This window comes from Petromyzon marinus, chromosome 1 (assembly GCF_048934315.1).
Source record: "Petromyzon marinus isolate PM22_M1 ecotype Great Lakes invasive population chromosome 1, UKy_Petmar_22M1.pri1.0, whole genome shotgun sequence".
Classification (NCBI taxonomy): domain Eukaryota; kingdom Metazoa; phylum Chordata; class Hyperoartia; order Petromyzontiformes; family Petromyzontidae; genus Petromyzon; species Petromyzon marinus.
In genome coordinates, this window is record NC_133667.1 from 11,261,280 (window position 1) to 11,276,191 (window position 14,912).

The 14,912-nt window shown below is 49.8% G+C and overlaps 1 protein-coding gene across 1 annotated transcript in view; it reads left to right on the forward strand.

Annotated features, from left to right (window-relative positions):
• Nucleotides 1-9,537: 9,537 nt before the first annotated feature.
• LOC116942972 (lysophosphatidic acid receptor 1-A-like) overlaps nt 9,538-14,912 on the forward strand; it is an 83,518-nt gene continuing 78,143 nt past the window's right edge. The window contains exon 1 of the mRNA XM_076069203.1: nt 9,538-9,963. The gene's annotated coding sequence lies outside the window, so the exon portion shown is untranslated. The remainder of the gene's footprint in view (nt 9,964-14,912) is intronic.

Genomic DNA, 14,912 nt, shown 5'->3' on the forward strand with positions numbered 1-14,912 from the left:
ATGATGCTGGTGATGCTAATGATGCTGCTGATGATGCTGCTGATGATGCACATGAATGAATCCCACTGCTCCATCCCATATATACCGCAGTGCTTTCCCTGCACCGAGCTACGATCCATCTCACTGGCTCAGTGGTTCTTTACCTTTGCTGCAGCCTGGACCCCTTTGGTTCTCCGAAAGGGCATCTCGTACCCCCAACCCCCTCCCCCCCGGGGTATGGATTCACATCCAGGTCAAGAACCACTGGGCTTGACTTGCTGCTGCTGCTGCTGCTACTGCTACTGCACATCAAATATTCTCATTGCTCCATCCATATACAGGGACTCATCTACTTACGAACGAGTTAAGTTCCAGAGGTCTGTTCCTAAGTCGATTTGTTCGAAAATGCAACTTTACTCCTGTCGATTCGAAACACGTTGTACGGCGTGTACACCAAACAAGGGGAATGGCTTGAAAAGTTGTACAAGATCCTGCTGATGTAGATGCCATTGGTTCTCCACGTTTTGTAGATGTAGATGCCACTGGTTCTTCACGTTCTGTAGATGTAGATGCCACTGGTACTTCACGTCCTGCAGATGTCGATGCCACTGCTTCTTCACGTTCTGCAGATGTAGATGCCACTGGTTCTTCACGTTCTGTAGATGTAGATACCACTGATTCTTCACGTTCTGCAGATGTAGATGCCACTGGTTCTTCACGTTCTGCAGATGTAGATACCGCTGGTTCTTCACGTTCTGCAGATGTAGATGCCACTGGTTCTTCACGTTCTGCAGATGTAGATGCCACTGGTTCTTCACGTTCTGCAGATGTAGATGCCACTGGTTCTCCACATTCTGCAGATGTCAATGCCACTGGTTCTTCACGTTCTGCAGATGTAGATGCCACTGGTTCTTCATGTTCTGCAGATGTAGATGCCACCGCATCTTCAAGTTCTGTAGATGTAGATGCCACTCATTCTTCACGTTCTGCAGATGTAGATACCACTGGTTCTTCACGTTCTGCAGATGTAGATGCCACTAGTTCTTCACTTTCTGTCGATGTAGATGCCACTGGTTCTCCACGTTCTGCAGATGTAGATACCACTGGTTCATCACGTTCTGCAGATGTAGATGCCACTGCTTCTTCACGTTCTGTCGATGTAGATGCCACTGATTCTTCACGTTCTGTAGATGTAGATGCCACTGGTTCTTCACGTTCTGCAGATGTAGATGCCACTGGTTCTTCACGTTCTGCAGATGTAGATGCCACTGGTTCTTCACGTTCTGTAGATGTAGATGCCACTGGTTCTTCACGTTCTGCAGATGTAGATGCCACTGGTTCTTCACGTTCTGCAGATGTAGATGCCACTGGTTCTTCACGTTCTGCAGATGTAGATGCCACTGGTTCTTCACGTTCTGCAGATGTAGATGCCACTGGTTCTTCACGTTCTGCAGATGAAGATGCCACTGGTTCTTCACGTTCTACAGATGTAGATGCCACTGGTTCTTCACGTTCTGCAGATGTAGATGCCACTGGTTCGTCACGTTCTGCAGATGAAGATGCCACTGGTTCTTCACGTTCTGCAGATGTAGATGCCACTGGTTCTTCACAATACTTGCAGTCAAAATGCAAATTAAAAACCACACTGATAATATATGCATTTCGATTTAAAGCTTTCATGACTGCAAGGATTCATCTTCTTTGGTTCTTTCGGTAAAGTCACGTAGAATGAGAATAAAATAATAAATTGATAAAATAAAATAACACAATAAAATTCTCACGACGTTTCGGCCACAACACAAGCGGCCTTCATCAGGTGAAGGGACGAGACTGTCTGGAGGACAGCGCTGGAGCGCTCTTATATTGACGCAATCTAAGCGCTCCAGCGCTGTCCTCCAGACAGTCTCGTCCCTTCACCTGATGAAGGCCACTTGTGTTGTGGCCGAAACGTCGTGAGAATTTTATTGTGTTATTTTATTTTATCAATTTATTATTTTATTCTCATTCTACGTGACTTTACCGAAAGAACCAAAGAAGAAGATGAATATATGCATTGTCCTTGAAACTGATTGGTCAACACCAAGAGACGGCTTTCTTTTCAGCCTCGACCCAATTGGTGCTCGACCAGATGACGCCAAAAGGCGTGCGGCAGCGTCACGCAGTGTGCCTGCTGACGACACACATCCCCTCCCCCCCACCCTCCGCGTAGGCCGTCTATTAATCCGGGCGACGCCGGGTAATAAAGCTCGTAGACACATATATATATGGAGACCCATAGACATACATAGACATTTCATGGAGACACATAGAGATATGTAGAGACTTCCTTGAGACGCATAGAGGCTCATAGATATATGTACATATGAAACCCCGTAGACACACACTGACCTGCACATATACCGAAAGAGACGCATAGAGAGATATATAGAGACCCATAGATTTACAGAGATACTCATAAATTCAGTGTGCCTGCTGACGGCACGCCAGACAGTGTTAAACTGACTCATATAAATACTCAGAGATTTGCATTCTAGACAAGCCAGAGGAGTGGGATTGCTGTGGCTATGCAACCTCAAACTACGGACAATATTGTAAACCCATAGGGTCACATAGAGAGATGTAGATTCATGTATATTCATAGATATACATACGGAGCCGTGTAGATACAGCACATAGAGACACGCAGAGATACAGAGACTCAGAAACACATACGAGAGATGCGTTATGGACAGGCCACAGTGGTGAGATAGTGGCCATGCGACCTCAAACCGTGGCCCATAAATGAAACCCACGGGTACACAAGGAATAGGTACGCGTTGAGGTCCCAAGAGACTCATAGAGGTTTCGTGGTGACACACAGATACACATAGAGACTTCCTCGAGACTCATAAAGGCTCGTGAAGATATACGAATGGAACCGGTGGAGACACACTCACCTGCATAGGTAACACAGAGAGATAGATATAGAGACCCATAGATTTACACAGAGACTCATAGAAATATATGGAGATTGCATTATAGACAGGCCGCAGTAGAGGGATTGTGGCCATGCAACTCCAAACAACGCATCATAAATTAAACCCACAGAGACGCACAGACATGCATAGAGAACCCCAAAGAAACGCATAGAGATTATACATAGAGACCCATAGATTTACACAGAGACTCATAGAAATATATGGAGATTACATTATAGAGGGATTGTGGCCATGCAACTCCAAACTACGCATCATAAATTAAACCCACAGAGACGCACAGAGACTCGTTAGAAATACACAGACAAGAGATACGTACAGAGACAATCAATTCCCGCATTAAGGTGAATTGTGGGTGAATCGACGAGCTAAACTCCATTTATATTCTTAGCTCTTTCGGTAAAGTCACGTTGAAGGGAAACAATAAAATAATAAAATATATAAAACAATAAAAATTCTCACGACGTTTCGACCATAACACAAACGGTCATCATCAGGTCATCATCAGGTGTGAAAACCACACCTGATGATGACCGTTTGTGTTATGGTCGAAACGTCGTGAGAATTTTATTGTTTTATATATATTATTATTTTATTGTTTCCCTTCAACGTGACTTTACCGAAAGCGCTAAGAATATGAATTACTGCAGTCACGAAAGCTTAAAATCTAAATTTAAACTCCATTTAGTTGGGCCACGTGGACGGTTCAAGGAGCTGCCTCGCTCCCTCTTTTTGTCAGATGCGACCCGGAACATCGCAAAATGATGATGGACCTCAGCTAATGCGGCGGGCTGACCATGGGCACGTGCAAATGTAATAGCAGCGGCCAAATAAACTCCAAAACCGCGTGATGTCGATTCGTAACGTGGCGAAGAACCCCCCCCCCTTCCCCACCCCCGGGATGACCCACCACGCCCGGCCGCCTTTGTCTCCTCCGAGTGCACGATGTTTACACAAAGACACAGATCCCACAGCGTAGCCTTGAACAGACTGTCGGGGCAAGCGCTGTTAGCGAGGAGCCAGCGGCCTACGAAGGCACACGAGAGAGGGTGGGGGTGGGGGGTGGATGTCCAACACCACCACCACCACCATCGGTGTGTCTCTCTGTACACCCCCAGTGGGTCTCCGTGCATCGCCGCTCATTTCGAGCGTTCGTCCCAGCTGCCCACGGGATGCCCACGTGTCGCATGCGAGCCACTTTCGTTGAGCTATCGTTTTTAATTTGAATGATGAATCTATTCTAAACATTATTTTTTTACATTGTTTTTTTTTGTTGTACACATTCCCATCGGCCGCACGGATTTATCGGCGGGAGGGTGGTCAGGGGTGATAACAATTTTCAGCAGCCGTCGATTCGACACGGGCGAAAGTTTGGACCGGTTTCGAGAACCCGGTCAATGCTGGCGAAATCGATGGCATTATTATTCGTGTTAGTAGTACTGTCGTAGTAGTAGTAGTGGTAGTCTGTGCACGTGTGTGTGTGTGTGCGGTAGTGTAGCGGTGCGTTCGATTCCTTTCTCATGGCCAACACACACCAAGTGACGATTACCTGGACCGGTACCTGGGCCGCCCCTAGGTCGACTCAGCCTCAAACTGAGTACCTGGTGCGGGGTGTAGTAAACGTCGCCACTGGGGGAGATAAAGGCGGCCGGGCGTGGCTGGTGCTGGCCACCCACCCCCTCGTGTGCCGCAGTGCCGGCATTCATAGGCGCTTCTCGCTAACAGCACTTGCCCCGACAGTCTGGTCAGGCTACACGGGGGATCTTTGTCTTTGTCTCTGTATGGGGGGAGCTTGCTAACAGCACTTGCCCCGACAGTCTGTTACAGGCTACACGGGGGACCTTTGTCTTTGTCTGTGTGTGTGTGGGGGGAACTCGCTAACAGCACTTGCCCCACGAGTCTGGTCAGGCTACACGGGGAACCTTTGTCTTTGTCCTGCCAGTTAACTGAACCCCTTCGTCTCCCTGGGGTCCTTTTGGGGGCAGATCGCTGTGCGAGTTCAATGATCTCGAGACGTGGAAAGGGGGAAACCATTGCTGAGAAGCACTCCATCCTGTTACAGAGACAAAGATCCCCCGTGTAGCCTCAACAGGCTGCTGGGGGCAAGTGCTATTAGCGAGCTCCCCCACACGAACACACACACACAAAAACAAAGACACTCACGCATAGACACAAACACACACACACACACTCTCAACACACACACAAAGACACTCACACATAGACACAAACACACACTTTCAACACACACACATAGACACTCACACATAGACACAAACACACTCTCAACACACACACATAGACACTCACACATAGACACAAACACACACATACACTCTCAACACACACGCATAGACACTCACACATAGACACAAACACACACTTTCAACACACACACATAGACACTCACACATAGACACAAACACACTCTCAACACACACACATAGACACTCACACATAGACACAAACACACACATACACTCTCAACACACACACATAGACACTCACACATAGACACAAACACACACACACTCTCAACACACACACACATAGACACAAACACACACACACTCTCAACACACACACATAGACACTCACGCATAGACACAAAGACAAACACACACTCTCAACACACACACAGACATAAACACACACACACTCTCAAACACACCCACATAGACACTCACACATATACACAAACACACACACACACTCTCAACACACACATAGACACAAACACACACACATTCTCAACACACACACAAAGACACTCACGCATAGACACAAAGACAAACACACACTCACTCTCTCTCTCAAACACTCACACATAGACGCAAAGACAAACACACACACTCTCAACACACACACAAAGATACTCACACATAGACACACACAAAGATACTCACACATAGACACAAACACAAACACACACTCTCAACATACACACACATAGACACTCACACATAGACACAAACACACACACACTCTCAACACACACACAAAGACACTCACGCATAGACACAAAGACAAACACACACTCTCTCTCAAACACTCACACATAGACGCAAAGACAAACACACACTCTCAAACACACACACACATAGACACTCACACATAGACACACACACACTCTCAACACACACATAGACACAAACACACACACACTCTCAACACACACACAAAGACACTCACACATAGACACAAAGACAAACACACACACACTCTCTCTCTCAAACACTCACACATAGACACTCACACATAGACACAAACACACACACACTCTCTCTCTTTCTCAAACACTCACACATAGACACAAAGACAAACACACACACTCTCAACACACACACACATAGACACAAATACACACACACTCCCAACACACGCACAAAGACACTCACGCATAGACACAAAGACAAACACACACTCTCTCTCAAACACTCACACATAGACGCAAAGACAAACACACACTCTCAAACACACACACACACATAGACACTCACACATAGACACACACACTCTCAACACACACATAGACACAAACACACACACACTCTCAACACACACACAAAGACACTCACACATAGACACAAAGACAAACACACAAACACTCTCTCTCTCTCAAACACTCACACATAGACACTCACACATAGACACAAACACACACACACACTCTCTCTCTCTCTTTCTCAAACACTCACACATAGACACAAAGACAAACACACACACACTCTCTCTCTCAAACACTCACACATAGACACTCACACATAGAGACAAAGACAAACACACACACTCTCAACACACACACATAGACACAAATACACACACACTCCCAACACACGCACAAAGACACTCACACATAGACACAAAGACAAACACACACACACTCTCTCTCTCAAACACTCACACATAGACACTCACACATAGACACAAAGACAAACAAACACATACACTCTCTCTCTCAAACACTCACACATAGACACAAAGACAAACACACACACTCTCAAACACACACACACAAAGACACTCACACATAGACACAATAGTAGTACTATAAGGATTTGTGATCGTGAGCGAGGAATCGAACTCGGGTCATCTTTGAGAGGTACCCCCCCCCCCCCACTTAACATTTCCGCTTTCCAAACAATCGCAACAACAATGAAAAAAAACCTCACAAAGACAAAGATCCCCCTTGTAGCCTGTTACAGACTGTTGGGGCAAGTGCTGTTAGCGAGCTCTCCACACACACACAAAGACAAAGGTCCCCCGTGTAGCCTGTAACAGACTGTTGGGGCAAGTGCTGTTAGCGAACTCCCCCCACACACACAGATAAAGACAAAGGCCCCCGTGTAGCCTGTAACAGACTGTTGGGGCAAGTGCTGTTAGCGAGCTCCCCACACACAAAGACAAAGATCCCCCGTGTAGCCTGTAACAGACTGTTGGGGCAAGTGCTGTTAGCGAGCTCTCCCCACACACACAAAGACAAAGGTCCCCCGTGTAGCCTGTAACAGACTGTTGGGGCAAGTGCTGTTAGCGAACTCCCCACACACAGAGACAAAGACAAAGATCCCCCGTGTAGCCTGTTACAGACTGTTGGGGCAAGTGCTGTTAGCGAGCTCCTCACACACAAAGACAAAGATCCCCCGTGTAGCCTGTAGCAGACTGTTGGGGCAAGTGCTGTTAGCGAGCTCCCCACACACACACAAAGACAAAGATCCCCCGTGTAGCCTGTAACAGACTGTTGGGGCAAGTGCTGTTAGCGAGCTCCCCACACACACAGACAAAGACAAAGGCCCCCATGTAGCCTGTAACAGACTGTTGGGGCAAGTGCTGTTAGCGAGCTCCTATGAAGGCCGGCACTGTGGTACCACGAGAGCGTGGGTGACCAGCACCACCACGCCCGGTCGCCTTTGTCTCCCTAGAGGAGAAGTTGCACACAGCACTAGATACTCAAACACACACACACACTCAAACACACACTCTCAAACACACACACACTCTCAACACACACACACACATTCTCTCAAACACACACACTCTCAAACAAACACACACTCATAGACACAGACACTCTCAAACAAACATACACTCTCATAGACACACACTCAAACACACACTCTCAAGCACACACACTCTCAAACACACACACTCTCTCAAACACACACTCTCAAACACACACACTCTCAAACAAACACACACTCATAGACACAGACACTCTCAAACACACACACACACTCTCAAACACACATACGCACACACACACACTAACACACACTCAAAAGACAAATATCCCCCATATAGCCTTAACAGACTGTAGGGGCAAGTGCTGTTAGCGAGCACCTATGAAGGCCGGAACGGTACACGAGGGGGTGGGTGGCCAGCACCACGCTCGACCGCCTTTGTCTCCCTAGTGGCAATGTTTACACACCGCACCAGGTACTCATTTGAGGCGGAGTCGACCTAGGGGAGGCCCGGGACCGGTTCAGATAATCGTCACTGGTGTTGGCCGTGAGCGGGAATCGCAGCGCGCTAACCGCTACACTATCGCTCCCCTTCACACACACACTAACACACACTAACACACTAACACACTCTCAAACACACACACGCAAACACACACACGCACACACACACGCACACACACACTAACACACACACACACTAACACACAAACACACTAACACACACTCTCACACCCCCCCCCCACTCTCTCAGCACCGCTGGGGAGCGGTGGATCACCGCTCCCCCCCCATCTCCCCTTCCTCTCCAATTCTCCCCTCCCCTCTCGATCCCCTCCACCACACTCACCCCCCGTGTCTGCTCCACGTTCTCTCTCCAGCCCCATCTCTACTCTCACTCCTCCTCCTTCACCCTCCCCCCTCTCCTCCCCCCCCAATCTCTCCTCCAACTCCTGCTGCACCCTCTCTCTCTCCACTCTGTCTCTCACTCCTCCACCCCCCCTCTCTTTTCTCCCACCACCCTCCACTCTCTCCTCCTCCTCCATCCCATATATACCACCCTCCCCCCTCTCCTTCCTCTCACTCCCCCAGTCTCTCCTCCAACTCCTGCTACACCCTCTCTTTTCCTCTCTCTCTCTCCACTCTGTCTCTCACTCCTCCACCCTCCCCCCCTCTCCTTCCTCTCACCCCCCCCCCCAGTCTCTCCTCCAACTCCTGCTACACCCTCTCTTTTCCTCTCTCCACTCTCTCTCTCTCTGTCACTGCTCCTCCTCCACCACCCTCTCTACACCCTCCCCCCTCTCCTCGCTCTCACCCCCCACACTCTCTCCTCCTCCAACTCCAACTCCTGCTACACCCTCTCTTTTCCCCCTCTCTCTCTCTCACTCCTCCTCCACCCCTCACTCTCTCCAACTCCTCCTGCACAACTTCTCCCCACTCCCCACTCTCTCTCCCCGCTCTCACTCTGTCTCTCCCCACTCTGTCTCTCTCTCACTCCTCCTCCACCCCTCTCTCTCCAACTCCTCCTGCACAACTTCTCCCCACTCCCCACTCTCTCTCCCCGCTCTCACTCTGTCTCTCCCCACTCTGTCTCTCTCTCTCTCTGCGTGGCCGAGGGGTTCGTGAGTCGCCTTCCTTGGACCCCCGAGAAATACCCCGGGGGGAGGTGGCCAAAGTAGATCGTGGTTGGCCGCCGATTGTGGTGGTGGTGGTGGTGGTTGTGGTGGTGGTGGTGGTTGTGGTTGGGGAGTCGACGTTGTCGATATCGATCGTTCGCTGAGAGCACCGCGAGCCTTGAGCGGCGATCGAGAAGACGCTCGGAGCAGCAGCAGCAGCAGCGAGGAGACCCTTTCGCCAGAGGAACAGCAGAAGAAAGGGGGAGGTGGTGGTGGTGGTGTGGGATTGGAACTTTTGCTGGATCGCTCTCAACGAGAGAGGGAGAGAGAGAAGGGGACGAGCGAGAGAGATCTCCGTGCACCTCGAGTCGAACTTGGAGCGGGGGGAAAGGTTCGGGAGTGTTCCTGGGGGGACCCCCTTCGGCTTCGTCTCACGAGGTATTTGGCGAGAGCGCGGGGTACACACAGCACGCGCGCAGTACACACGCAGTACACACACAGTACACACAGTACACACGCAGTACACACACAGTACACACACAGCACGCGCGCAGTACACACGCAGTACACACACAGTACACACAGTACACACGCAGTACACACACAGTACACACAGCACGCGCGCAGTACACACGCAATACACACACAGTACACACGCAGTACACACAGTACACACACAGTACACACACAGCACACACAGCACGCGCGCAGTACACACACAGTACACACACAGCACACACACAGCACACACAGTACACACACAGCACGCGCGCAGTACACACAGTACACACACAGTACACACAGTACACACACAGTACACACACAGTACACACAGCACACACAGTACACACACAGTACACACACAGCACACACAGCACGCGCGCAGTACACACACAGTACACACACAGCACACACACAGCACACAAACAGTACACACAGCACGCGCGCAGTACACACGCAGTACACACACAGTACACACAGTACACACACAGTACACACACAGTACACACAGCACACACAGTACACACAGCACGCGTGCAGTACACACACAGTACACACGCATTACACACACAGTACACACGCAGTACACACAGTACACACACAGTACACACACAGCACACACAGTACACACAGCACGCGCGCAATACACACACAGCACGCGCGCAGTACACACACAATACACACACAGCACACACAGTACACACAGCACGCGCGCAGTACACACACAGTACACACACAGCACGCGCGCAGTAGACACACAATACACACAGTACACACACAGCACACACAGCACACACAGCACGCGCGCTGCACACACACAGTACACACACAGTACACACGCAGTACACACACAGCACACACAGTACACACACAGTACACACACAGCACACACAGTACACACACAGTACACACAGCACGCGCGCAGTACACACACAGTACACACACAGCACGCGCGCAGTACACACACAGCACACACAGTACACACACAGTACACACACAGCACACACAGTACACACACAGTACACACACACAGTACACACAGCACGCGCGCAGTACACACACAACACGCGCGCAGTACACACACAGTACACACACAGTACACACAGCACGCGCGCAGTACACACACAGTACACACACAGCACACATAGTACACATACAGTACACACACAGCACACACAGTACACACACAGCACACAGTACACACACAGCACACACAGTACACACACACAGTACACACAGCACGCGCGCAGTACACACTCAGTACACACAGTAGACCACACAGCACACACACAGCACACACAGTACACACAGTACACACTCAGTACACACAGTAGACCACACAGCACACACAGTAGACCACACAGCATACACACAGTACACACACAGCACACAGTACACACACAGCACACACAGTGCACACTCAGTACACACACAGCACACACAGTAGACTACACAGCACACAGACAGTACACACAGTACACACAGTAGACCACCGCTTCCCACAATAGACAGAGATCCCCCGTATAGCCTCTAACAGACACACACACAGACAAAGATCACCCGTGTAGCCTCTAACAGACACACACAGACAAGGATCCCCCGTGTAGCCTCTAACAGACACACACACAGACAAAGATCCCCCGTGTAGCCTCTAACAGACACACACACAGACAAAGATCCCCCGTGTAGCCTCTAACAGACACACACAAAGACAAATATCACCCGTGTAGCCTCTAACAGACACACACACAGACAAGGATCCCCCGTGTAGCCTCTAACAGACACACACACAGACAAAGATCCCCCGTGTAGCCTCCAACAGACTGGGGCAAGTGCTGTCAGCACACGTGGGGGTTGGATGGGCAACGGCACGCCCGGCCGCCTTTATCTCCCCAACAGTGGCGATGTTTACCACACACCCACCCACACCAGGTACTCATTTGAGGCTGAGCCAACCTAGGGGAAGGCAAGACGACCATACACACACAAAGACAAAGGCCCCCCCGGGCAGCCTTAACAGACTGTTGGGGCAAGTGCTGTTAGCGAGTAGCGAGCGCCTAACGAAGGCCGGCGCTGTGCCACACGAGCGGGTGCGGGTGGCCAGCCGGCACCACGCCCGGCCGCCTTTGTCTTCCCCGCGTTGTCGGATAACCGCGTGCGAGCCGCAAATCTGAACGCGGTTGTTCCCCGCCCGGGTTCGTAGCGCCGACCGCTGCATCACCGCTACCCCACCCACCACCACCACCCACCACCACCACCACCCACCACCCACCACCACCACCACCACCCACCACCACCCACCACCCACCACCACCCACCACCACCACCACCCACCACCACCCACCACCACCCACCACCATCCACCACCACCACCCACCACCATCACCACCACGCGCGCAGGACGCGCGAACGCACGCGCGCGCACGAACGCACGCGCACGCAGGACGCGCACGGACGCCTCGCGCGAGTGGAGCGATGTGTCACACTTTACGAAGACGGTGATCGAGAAGGGTTTGGTTACACATGCAGTTTTAAAAACAAAACCAAACACGCCCTAGTTTAACGGGTGGATAACCCCCCCCCCCCCCCCGTTCAGCGGGTCTCGGATTTAAGGGACAAAATCTGTCTGATCAAGAGATTTGGTCCGAAGATGCCCAGAGCTGTCAACCCCCTTATCAGTGCCCCCCTACCTTATTGTAGATCAAATGCATACCTTATTGGTCACCCCGTGCACCATTATACATCTCGACTATGGTCCTATATACACTATACACAACTACCATACACTACATTATACACTACACTACTACACGGAGTGCCTACGGATAGCCCTTCCCCCAGCTACTACCCTAAGACATTCTTGCAAGGCGCCTTACATACAAAAGTAAATTATGATCAATATTATCAGTCCGCCAAAGCGAGGGTCACCCCCGTGTGTTTATGATTTGAGCTGCCACTCCATCGACAACGTTGCTGCTGCTGCTGCAGCATAGATGACGATTGGTTTGTTTTTATTCGCAAGATTCGCACGGCAGGGCGGTAATAAAAAAAAACATGTGAATGGTTCCACGTTGCTTTGTGATTAAATTTGAAGAAAAAAAAAGACTCGCGCTAAATTAAAAGCACCCGTTTCCAAAATACTTATACAGGGACCCCCTCTCTACTTACGAATGAGGTAGGTTCCCAGAGGTCTGTTCGTAAGTCGATTTGTTCGTAAGTCCAACTTAATTTAGTTGGGAAGTCCCAACTTCACGTTCTGCAGATGTAGATGCCACTGGTTCTTCACGTTCTGCAGATGTAGATGCCACTGGTTCTTCACGTTCTGCAGATGTAGATGCCACTGATTCTTCACGTTCTGTAGCTGTAGATGCCACTGGTTCTTCACGTTCTGCACATGTAGATGCCACTGGTTCTTCACGTTCTGCAGATGTAGATGCCACTGGTTCTTCACGTTCTGCAGATGTAGATGCCACTGGTTCTTCACGTTCTGCAGTAGTAGACGCCACTGGTTCTTCACGTTCTGAAGATGTAGATGCCACTGGTTCTTCACGTTCTGCAGATGTAGATGCCACTGGTTCTTCACGTTCTGCAGATGTAGATGCCACTGGTTCTTCACGTTCTGCAGATGTAGATGCCACTGGTTCTTCATGTTCTGCAGATGTAGATGCCACTGGTTCTTCACGTTCTGCAGATGTAGATGCCACTGGTTATTCACGTTCTGCAGATGTAGATGCCACTGGTTATTCACGTTCTGCAGATGTAGATGCCACTGGTTCTTCACGTCCTGCAGATGTAGATGCCACTGGTTCTTCACGTTCTGCAGATGTAGATGCCACTGGTTCTTCAGGTTCTGCAGATGTAGATGTCACTGGTTCTTCACGTTCTGTAGATGTAGATGCCACTGCTTCTTCACGTTATGCAGATGTAAATGCCACTGGTTCTTCACGTTCTGCAGATGTAGATGCCACTGGTTCTTCACGTTCTGCAGATGTAGATGCCACTGGTTCTTCACATTCTGCAGATGTAGATGCCACTGGTTCTTCATGTTCTGTAGATGTAGATGCCACTGGTTCTTCCCGTTCTGCAGATGTAGATGCCACTGGTTCTTCACGTTCTGCAGATGTAGATGCCACTGGTTCTTCACGTTCTGCAGATGTAGATTCCACTGGTTCTTCACGTTCTGCAGATGTAGATGCCACTGGTTCTTCACATTCTGAAGATGTAGATGCCACTGGTTCTTCACGTTCTGAAGATGTAGATGCCACTGGTTCTTCACGTTCTGAAGATGTAGATGCCACTGGTTCTTCACGTTCTGTAGATGTAGATGCCACTGGTTCTTCCCGTTCTGCAGATGTAGATGCCACTGGTTCTTCACGTTCTGCAGATGTAGATGCCACTGGTTCTTCACGTTCTGCAGATGTAGATGCCACTGGTTCTTCACGTTCTGCAGATGTAGATGCCACTGGTTCTTCACGTTCTGAAGATGAAGATGCCACTGGTTCTTCACGTTCTGCAGATGTAGATGCCACTGGTTATTCACGTTCTGCAGATGTAGATGGAACTGGTTCTTCACGTTCTGCAGATGTAGATGCCACTGGTTCTTCACGTTCTGCAGATGTAGATGCCACTGGTTCTTCACGTTCTGCAGATGTAGATGCCACTGGTTCTTCACGTTCTGAAGATGAAGATGCCACTGGTTCTTCACGTTCTGCAGATGTAGATGCCACTGGTTATTCACGTTCTGCAGATGTAGATGGAACTGGTTCTTCACGTTCTGCAGATGTAGATGCCGCTGGTTCTTCACGTTCTGCAGATGTAGATGCCACTGGTTCTTCACGTTCTGCAGATGTAGATGCCACTGGTTCTTCATGTTCTGTAGATGTAGA